Source organism: Doryrhamphus excisus, chromosome 23, assembly GCF_030265055.1.
Source record: "Doryrhamphus excisus isolate RoL2022-K1 chromosome 23, RoL_Dexc_1.0, whole genome shotgun sequence".
In the NCBI taxonomy this organism is placed as follows: domain Eukaryota; kingdom Metazoa; phylum Chordata; class Actinopteri; order Syngnathiformes; family Syngnathidae; genus Doryrhamphus; species Doryrhamphus excisus.
In genome coordinates, this window is record NC_080488.1 from 5806742 (window position 1) to 5816211 (window position 9470).

At 41.9% G+C, this 9470-nt stretch overlaps 1 long non-coding RNA gene across 1 annotated transcript; it reads right to left on the reverse strand.

The window, feature by feature from the left end:
• Positions 1–541: 541 nt before the first annotated feature.
• LOC131110405 (uncharacterized) lies at positions 542–3672 on the reverse strand. Its single transcript, XR_009120884.1, has 3 exons — positions 2839–3672; positions 2634–2741; positions 542–2554 (listed from the first exon to the last, which is right to left on the reverse strand). It is a non-coding gene; the product is annotated as an uncharacterized LOC131110405 (long non-coding RNA).
• Between the last annotated feature and the right edge of the window lie 5798 nt (positions 3673–9470).

A 9470-nucleotide genomic window follows, 5' to 3' on the forward strand; every position in this document is an offset into this window, starting at 1 on the left:
TGTAAGTGATCTGTAAAACTTTAATTATTTTGTTAATGATCTGTGTGAAGTTGGTGATTAATGCTTACAAACAGGAAAATTATCTTTGTTCACTGTATTTTTCTCAAAAGCACCACATTCAGGACTACAAGCAAAGTTTTCCAACTCACTTTATATCAGCGGTCAAATGAGAAGCAAGCAGACGGAAGAAAATAACAGAGAGTTCGGCAGCAAGAATGAGAGACTGTGAGAATGAGAGAGCAAGAATGTTTTCACACACACCAATTTTGACATTAAGGTGACACCATAAGCATGGCTCTTCTGGCTGGCTGTAGCGAGTCTGTCTACGGAGGGGCGGTCGCTGTGTGTGACTGGCCAATCACAGAGTGTGTAGTGTGAATACATAAGTAGTTACCCCATGAGGATTTCCCTTCAACATGCTTATGGACAATGACAAGCTGTACTGGTATCATGCTCGTAAACTGTGTTGTTGTATACGTATATGGTTGATGTTTCTAAGGAATGGTCTATACTTGCAGCTATCGGCTTTGTGTTCCAGCAGTAGGAATACCACACGCTTCCACTGAAACCTAAAAAAAATCACCCACAGTGTCGGAAATTACTGTTAACAAATTGCTTACTGTATAACATGACATATATGTTTCAGATGTTTGATTGCTGAATAGTTTGAATGTATAACACACAGAAAGAAAAGTATAGTAAATCAATTTCCACAATGTTCTGTACGGGCGGCACGGCGGTCTAGTGGTTAGCGCACAGACCTCACAGCTAGGAGACCAGGGTCCCTCGGGCATCTCTGTGTGGAGTTTGCATGTTCTCCGCGTGCATGCGTGGGTTTTCTCCGGGTACTCCGGTTTCCTCCCACATTCCAAAAACATGCTAGGTTAATTGGCCACTCCAAATTGTCCATAGGTATGAATGTGAGTGTGAATGGTTGTTAGTCTATATGTGCCCTGTGATTGGCTGGCGACCAGTCCAGGGTGTACCCCGCCTCTCACCTGAAGACAGCTGGGATAGGCTCCAGCACCCCCCGCGACCCTCGTGGGGAAAAAGCAGTAGAAAATGAATGAATTTTCTGTACTCTCTGTACAGAAAATAAATCTCATTTAAGTAGCTACATAAAATATGAGGGGTAAATGTGATTACACATGCTGACAAAGTGTACATTCTGAAGTGGAGTCTAGAGATCTGATGTAAAGGCTGAAGCAGATTAACCTAATAGAGTAAATATGGTAATACAGCAAAGTGGTTCAACAGTGGTGCAGGTCATGGGACTGAAATAACATTAGATGAGGAATCGTGAAAAAGCTAGTTTGAACGCATAATGGTGAGATAGGCATGAAACAGATGTTAATCACTGTTATGACCAGTTAAACTATAGCAGGTTGAACAAACTCACTGGAAAATTGGCCCCAATGTACACTGTGACAGTAGAATAATGCATCTGATGAGAAGCTCTAATAGTTCATCGTAAATACCCAATGTAAAAAAAAATGGTTATTTTCTGGTAAAATTGTTTTTTGTTTGTTGTGGCATAATTGTTGTGGCTTTTGATAAATGGCTAGTTAATTATGACCATATTCTGCGGTGATAATGTAAGTTCCCAATAAGATATTGTTACATAGTGTGTTTTTCTGTTCCTGTCTTTGATTTTGCCATGTTTCCTCCAAAGATGGCATGGCTTTCAATGACAGCCAGAGCAACATATCAATGGTAATCAATGGTAAGTGAGGTGTTTAAGTATGGTGGCTCTTACCCCCAGTTTTCTGCACAACTTCTTACCATGCTTTATTGCTCTGTCCCAGCCGGCCCTTTTGGCCAATTAATATTTTCTGTTTCTGTGTTCGAGTAAGTTCTTTCCACTGTGCTTTTGCGTTTGTTATATTTTAGCTAGTTTTGTTTGGCTCTATATTTATTGGTCATTGCTCATCATGAGTAAAAAAAAAATATATATATATTTGCACATAACTTTATATTGTGCAATTTTCAGTCATGGTTTCTTCATTATGAATTTGCGACCCAGGAGTCCCAGGAATTCAAACAGAACAGAATACATGGGTTTGACAGCTTGTGCATGTATTTATTCATTTCCTCTATTGCTTGCCCTCATTAAAGCCATGGATGTACTGGATCCCAGCTCAGCTTACTTTCTGTTAGAGGCAGGGTACACCCTAAACCACACAGACAAGCTGAACCCCCGCCTCATGAGGTGGAGAATAATTTACTTTGGTTTAACATTTAGTTTTCAGGTTGCTAGTTTTATTTTTAGTTTTATTTCCTTTTATTTGTATATGAAGCACCCTATCCTACTCTAGCAAAAGCTGTTACTTTGTTGTAAAGGTCTGATCAACTTCTGGTGTGCTTGAAGATATAGTCCTCCATCATGGCAGTCAAAGTCATTAATTCATGTGTGTCAAATTTCGGGGTTGTGGGCTGAACTCAAAATGTACCTTAGAGTGAAGATTTCTTCCTCAGAAGAGAGTTTATTGATCGTCACAGTCCATGAATGGGGGGGTCCTTGGAGGATAGGGCAAGGACGGCTGAGCAGCTAACACTGCAGCAGGGCCAGGCAGGGAAAACATGGTCAAAAGGAGAAAAAATCTTACATGAACATTGACAAGAGCCAGCGTTACCATTAAAAGTTGTTAACATCTCCTCTCGGTGGGTCTTTTAGGGATGGCATCAAGGATGATGCAAGAATGATTCCACGTCAAAGCCATAAAAGGTGTTATACAAGGGTGCTAAAGGAATAAACGGTGGGTGAGGGGGATGAAGGCTATGGAAGGAGAGGAGGGGAAGTAGGGATCTGGGTGATCCTAACACAGATCTTAAAAATACCTTGCATTTTACTTGCTGCTTTTCTTTTCCGTGGAAAGACGGGAGTGACAAGCACCTTCCAGCTCATTTACGTCCCCACCCCTTCAGGCAGAAGGGATTACTTTTCCCTTGCAGCATTTCCCTAATGGCATTCCTGTATATTTTATCGTGCGATTAGCAAGAATAATCATGTCTCATGTACATTAGAGACATTACACAGTTTGTGGAAAGTCATGGTATATAATACATGTTTAAGTAATAATAAAATATTGCTGACAAGTTGGTGTCCACACAGCTCGGAAACCCGAGTTCGATTCCACCCTCAGGCATCACTTTGCAGAGTTTGCATGTTCTCCCCGTGCATGTGTGGGTTTCTTCCGGTTGCTAGTTTTGTGACCTCATTTGAATTTGCCAAATTAATGAGCATTATTGAATACCATAGTATTGGGTCAACTAAGTATCACCAGATTTGGTTTTGGGTGTATAAACCAATCTGGCTGAATAAATATCATCTGTCCACATCTTAAAACCACAAGATTCAATGCACCAAATTGTAAAATACAACAGTTTGTTCCACACAATATTCAAAAACCTCTGTTTGACTATAATTATTTAACCAAATATGTAACCACACAGATGGCCACGCAGGCATAGGGAGAGCTCGCCCCACTTCATTGCCCTCCGTAAAAGTTTTACAGCGAACTTGAAGGTCTATTTCAAAATAGGATCCCTGTTGTTTTCAAGCAACAAGGCCAAACCAGCTCATCATAATGTTTGTCAAGCATTTGCCCCCAGAGTCATGCAACGTATCTAACAATGTGACCCTGGTTTGTTGGTCATACAGTTTTCAGTGCAGCGATGTCACCTGTCAGGTGAATGGTGCACCTGCTAGGGCAGCATCTGTCTCTCTGACGCACCAACACAATCTCATTACGCAACAGCATAAATGTATCTATAATGGATATTCTCCTCATTAGGGGGCAATTTCTAATAAGGGTACACAAACACTCAGAACTTAAAATGTAAAAAGCTGGACCAACTTGGAAAGATTCCATTGAGGTCTTGAGAAGACCTTGAAACTACTTTCACACATTCCTGAAAGGCATTATGTTGGAAATGTAACAGCGTGTGTGATTGTTTTCAGGAAGCAGGTCTACCAACATAATGCATGTGAGAGCCATGAAAAACTGTAATGGTCTAAATCACCTGGAACAAAACATATTCATTGTGTCTCTGACCTTGATGGGCCTTGGCACTGACTATTTTCATCTCTGACCTCTTTCTTACATTAAAGGTAACCTGCATGGTATTGCACAGAACCCTTTATGGGTTTGCCTTGACCAACGTCTGAAAATTGTGCATTCATTCATTCATTCATTCATTTTCTACCGCTTTTTCCTCACAAGGGTCGCAGGGGTGCTGGAGCCTATCCCAGCTGTCTTCGGTTGAGAGGCGAGGTGCACCCTGGACTGTTCGCCAGCCAATCACAGGGCACATATAGACAAACAACCATTCTCACTAACATTCATTCCTATGGACAAATTGGAGTCACCAATTAACCTAGCATGTTTGGAATGTGGGAGGAAACCGGAGTACCGGAGAAAACCCATGCATGCACGGGGAGAACATGCAAACTCCACACAGAGATGGCCGGGGGCGGAATTGAACAACGGTCTCCTAGCTGTGAGGTCTCCGCGTTAACCACTCATCCGCCGTGCAGCCCAGCGTGGATATAGGCTTTTTAATACAGAAGATGAAATAAAGCACTTATTAGGAAGATAGCGAAGATGGGCTGCACGTTGGTGGACTGCTTAGCGTGCAGGCCACACAACTTGGAGATCCCATGTTCTCCCCGTTCATGCGTGGGTTTTCTCCGAGTACTCCGGTTTCCTCCCACATTCCAAAAACATGAATGTTCGGTTAATTGGTGACTTGGCCAAATTGTCCATAGGTACGAATGTGAGTGGTTGTTTAACTATATGTGCCCTGTGATTGGCTGGCGACCAGTCCAGGGTGTACCCCGCCTCTCGCCCGAAGACAGCTGGGATAGGCTCCAGCACGCCCGCGACCCTCGTGAGGATAAACGATAGAAAAGGAATGAATGAATGAGAGCGAAGACATCTAGCATTTAGACCTTGTCACTCTGGTGTAAAATCTTTAAATGGAGGCTCTTAAAGGTCTGAAATTAGGAACCCTTTTTAAACTAATTCAATCCTAGCCATTTTTCAAAAGACATCTCCTCCTCATTTTAGAGGATTTTGACTGATCTTTCAACGCACATACAATATTGTGTTTCCAGGATACATAAATATAGAACGTACCCAAAGATATATTAGATTAGGTTTGTTTTTATCATTTTCTATCAGCAAGTTTCAACAAAATATCAGATTAGAGTATGTTTCAGTAAAAAAAAAAAAAAAAAAAACGCTAACCAATGTTCCACTGTATTAGCATTGTTTCATATAAAATCAGTGTTATAAAACGCAAATATCATCAATAAAAAAAAAACTGTACTTAGTGTAATTTTACATATCAGGTACTTTACTGTCTTTCAAAAGTTGGAATGTAAAATGATGTGAAACAAAATCACACCACATGTGCAGCAAAACAAGCTCAATGAAAGCGGAGGTCCAGTTGCAGCCTGTTACTACTCCCCCGTTCCTGGATTAAAGAAAAAGGAGGACCAATCACTCAATGTCAAATATGGTGACAACCAGAGCCTCTCCTTGCTAAAAGCCAAAGGCTCTCTGTCTGCTAGCTTTGGTGATGAATGAGTGATGGTTTGATTGTATAGCCAGAGTCCAAGTACAGTGTGTTGAAGTATGTGGAGCTCCATTCATGTCCATGTCCTTGAACACCAGGCTTTCAACATAGATAAAAACCTGTCCTCACATAATCCTGCTTTAGTTTGAAACAAAAAATATGTCCTGCAGAACTGAATATCAACTATCCATGGTAATGGTTTAATTTTATTTGAACATGTGTTACAACCCTGAAAAGGGGGAAATATATGAATGAGGATGGCCGGACACGATGTCTCCCTCTGGTAGCCTCATCTAGAATATTTTGATTTCACACAAGAAAACATGTGTATGTCAAGCACACAGTAACACTTTTGTGAACTTGTACATCAAATTAATAAAACAACAAATAGGGTCCCTTTTCACATTATAACACAGCTCAAATACAAAGCATGTGTACATATCTACATAAACTAATACATACCTCAAACATAAACAGCGCCATAACCGCTCCTAACAGACGGCAGTTTGCTAGCTTACAATGCCATGTAGCACCTAAAACGTGGTACCACTTTAAAACTTCTTAAAATGCGCCAAATATGCTCAAAATGTTTACATATTGCAGCACTGTAACAAATACATTGAACTGCCCGTGACATACCTGAAAAGGGGGAAAGATATGAATGAGGATGGCTGGACACGACGTCTCTCTGAGGCAGGCTCATCCACAATGGAGCTGAGGCCAAGAACTCCCCCTTTCGGCTGTTGCAGACATAAATAATTGATCCCTGATTAACTGATTCCAAGTGCATTTGTAACCACTTTAACACAATTTAAATAGCTGTAACACTTTTGCAAATTAATTAGCTTTCACACATCTAATACCAGCTAGAACGTGGCTGATGTATTACTTAATTCATTAATTATTCACTTTTTAAGTGGGCACATTGCAACACAAACAATATATCACAAATGCACACAATTTACAATGGAATATGGAAGTACAATTCACTGTTTTACATGTCCAAAAAAAGTGAGAAGAAGCAGCACTTATTTAATCCTACGCTCCACCTTACCCCCCCCCTCCTCCATTGTTTTTTCAGACATCGAAAGTGATAAAGTCATGTAACAGTTACGAGTTACAGTTAGAAAGTTTGTTTTTCTCTGAGATTATATTTCTCTTATTTTATGAAGTTTTTAGGGGACAGGTTATTGTTTGCTTTGTGCATGATTTTAGCTGTTTGAAAATTTACTGAATTAGCTAATTTTAATATGTGGGGTTATAGAAATAGAGGATTTTCATGTTCTCCATGCATGGATTATGCACCTTGATCTTTTTTGCAGTACATTTAGCAAGTGGAGATTTCTTTTATAGTTATTACTAGAGATGAGCAAGGGCAGCACTATCTGTATCTTTTCACTCATTTAAATAATCTGTATTCGTATCTGTACTGTCTATGTGTAATTGATCTGTAAGACGTATTATTTAATTATTTTTAATGATCTGTGTGAAGTTGGTGATTCATGCAAACATCTAATGAAGGAAACAGGGAAATCATCTGTCAGCCTTGTTCACTGCATTTTCCTCAAAAGACACAACTTTCAGTAATGGAAGCAACGTTGTCCAAGTGACTTGCTGTCACTAGCCAAATTAGATGAGAGCAGATGACAAACAAAAACAACAACAAAAAAAAAAAAACACCGGCAGTGACCAGCAGGTCACAAAAAAAAAAAACACCGGCAGTGACCAGCAGGTCTCTTGTGAAACGTGTGGTGTACGAAACAAGTTTAAGATTACAACGTGCATACTGCAGTATCTTGACAGGGGTGTGATATTTGACCATAGCCATTCAGGCAGAGTGCATTGACCCCTGGGGTACTCCATTCTCTTCCTCCCGGGGACAGCAGTCTCAGTAGGGAAGCCCAGACTTCCTGGTCCCGGCCACCTTCTCCAGCTCCACTGGGATGACACCAAGGCGTTCCCAGGCCAGCTGTGAGACATAATCCCTCCAGCATGTCCTGGGTCTGCCCTGGGGCCCTCTCCCAGCTGGACATGCCCGGAATACGTCAGCAAGGAGGTATCCGGACTAGATGCCCGAGCTACCTCTATGTGGCTCTGCTCTGACCAGTAAATTGAGAGCTTTACACTCAGATGCAAACTGTCCCAGTTAATGCTGCAGGTCACTGCCTGAAGAGGCCATCAGAACCACATCTTCCGCAGAGATGTAGCCCCCAAACTGGACTCCTTCTCAGTGCCTTGGCTGCACCTAGAAATTCTGTCCATTACATTCTGAATAGAATGGGTAGCTTTGGTGGTGGCCAACGTTCACTAGAAACAGGCTCGACTGACTGCTAGCAATGCAAACCAGGCCCCTGCTGCAGTTGTACAACAACATGTAGTAGCACGCCACCAATTCTGTCCTCCTAGAGCAGCCGCCACAGGAAGACATGGTAGACATGGTTCAATGGCTTTGTCCACAAAGCACATGTAGACAGGTTGGGCAAACTCCCATGTACCCTCCAGTACACTCACAAGGGTGTAGAGCTAGTCTAATGTTCCACGACCAGGAAGAAAACCACATTGCACCTCTTGCAGCCGAGGTTCAACTAACAGTCATACCCTTCACTTCAGCAGGAATAGACTTTTCCAGTGAGGCTGAGGAGTGTGATCCCCTCATAGTCGAAACACCACCCTGGTCTGCCAATCCAGAGGTACTGTCCCCGACCACGTAAAGTTGAAGGGACGTGTCAACCAAGACATTCCCCTCAACATCCAGAGCCTTGAGGAATTCAGGGCCACACTTGTCCACCCTGGAGGTCTACAACTGGGCAGACTTTTGACTACCCCAGATACCTCAGCCTGAGTGAGTCCTCATTACTGGCACCAGCGAATCCTGACCTGCCCTTCATCTTTGACACAGATGCCAGCGGAGAGGGAGTAGGAGCAAAGTGTTATCAGTAAAATAAAAGACCCTACATTTAAATAAATATTGCAAAATCAACTTGATAGGTTAATGTACATTTGACTATGAACCCATTTCAGATTTATCTTTGTACATGTGTGTACCCTTTGTCCTTTTGCCCTTTTGTTGAGTGTGCATGTAGAACAAGACAAATCAAAATTGTGAAAAAGCAGGAAACAATTGAATATACTCCACAGAAGCGGCCAAGCAGAACATCCTATTCACCATTGTGTTTCTGAGCTAATCATATACCTTGATACATTCACCTGTTTTGCTTGGGTAAATATAGTCACACTACATTGCAACTGCTATCTCCTTGTGAACCATGTAACTTAGGGACCCTCAAAGAAAGTAAAAGAGAGGCAAACGATAGTGTGCTCAGAGCGGTTGGAGATTGTATGCTGATTGTATGTAGAAATCCTTCCCCTGAGGACTCTAAGTGGGTTTCCAATAGAGAATAAGGGAATCTTAAAGAATCAAATTATAGCATGAGAACCAGATTGTTTATTCCTGACAACAATACCTAACGCAGACGTCTGGGCTGATCTGCAGTCCCTGTATGCCTACAAGTAAGTGGGTCTTATTACAGCGTAGCTGCAAAAAAGCACCCTTCCTTTCCCTGCCCGGCCTTTTATACACTCAAGGCTGGAGTCCTGAGGCTGGAGTCCGGGACCAATCAGCTTTCGCCACTGCCCTTGCTTGAACCGCTTTCATGGTGTTTCTGCTTTCGTTTCTTTTTTTGCAGGGGCATCAGGGCGTCTGGAACATTCTGCTTTTCCTTTGTTGCAAAGCAAGCTGTCATATGTGTACTCAATGTTTCCACCTTAACTGTGGGGAAGCCAATGTGGGTACTTTGTAGCTAAGTCCACATTTGGAAGGACTATAACCTGGGAAGGCACTTTGAGATGAAGTCAAGACACTTTACTTCAAAGGACAGTACTTGTTTGAT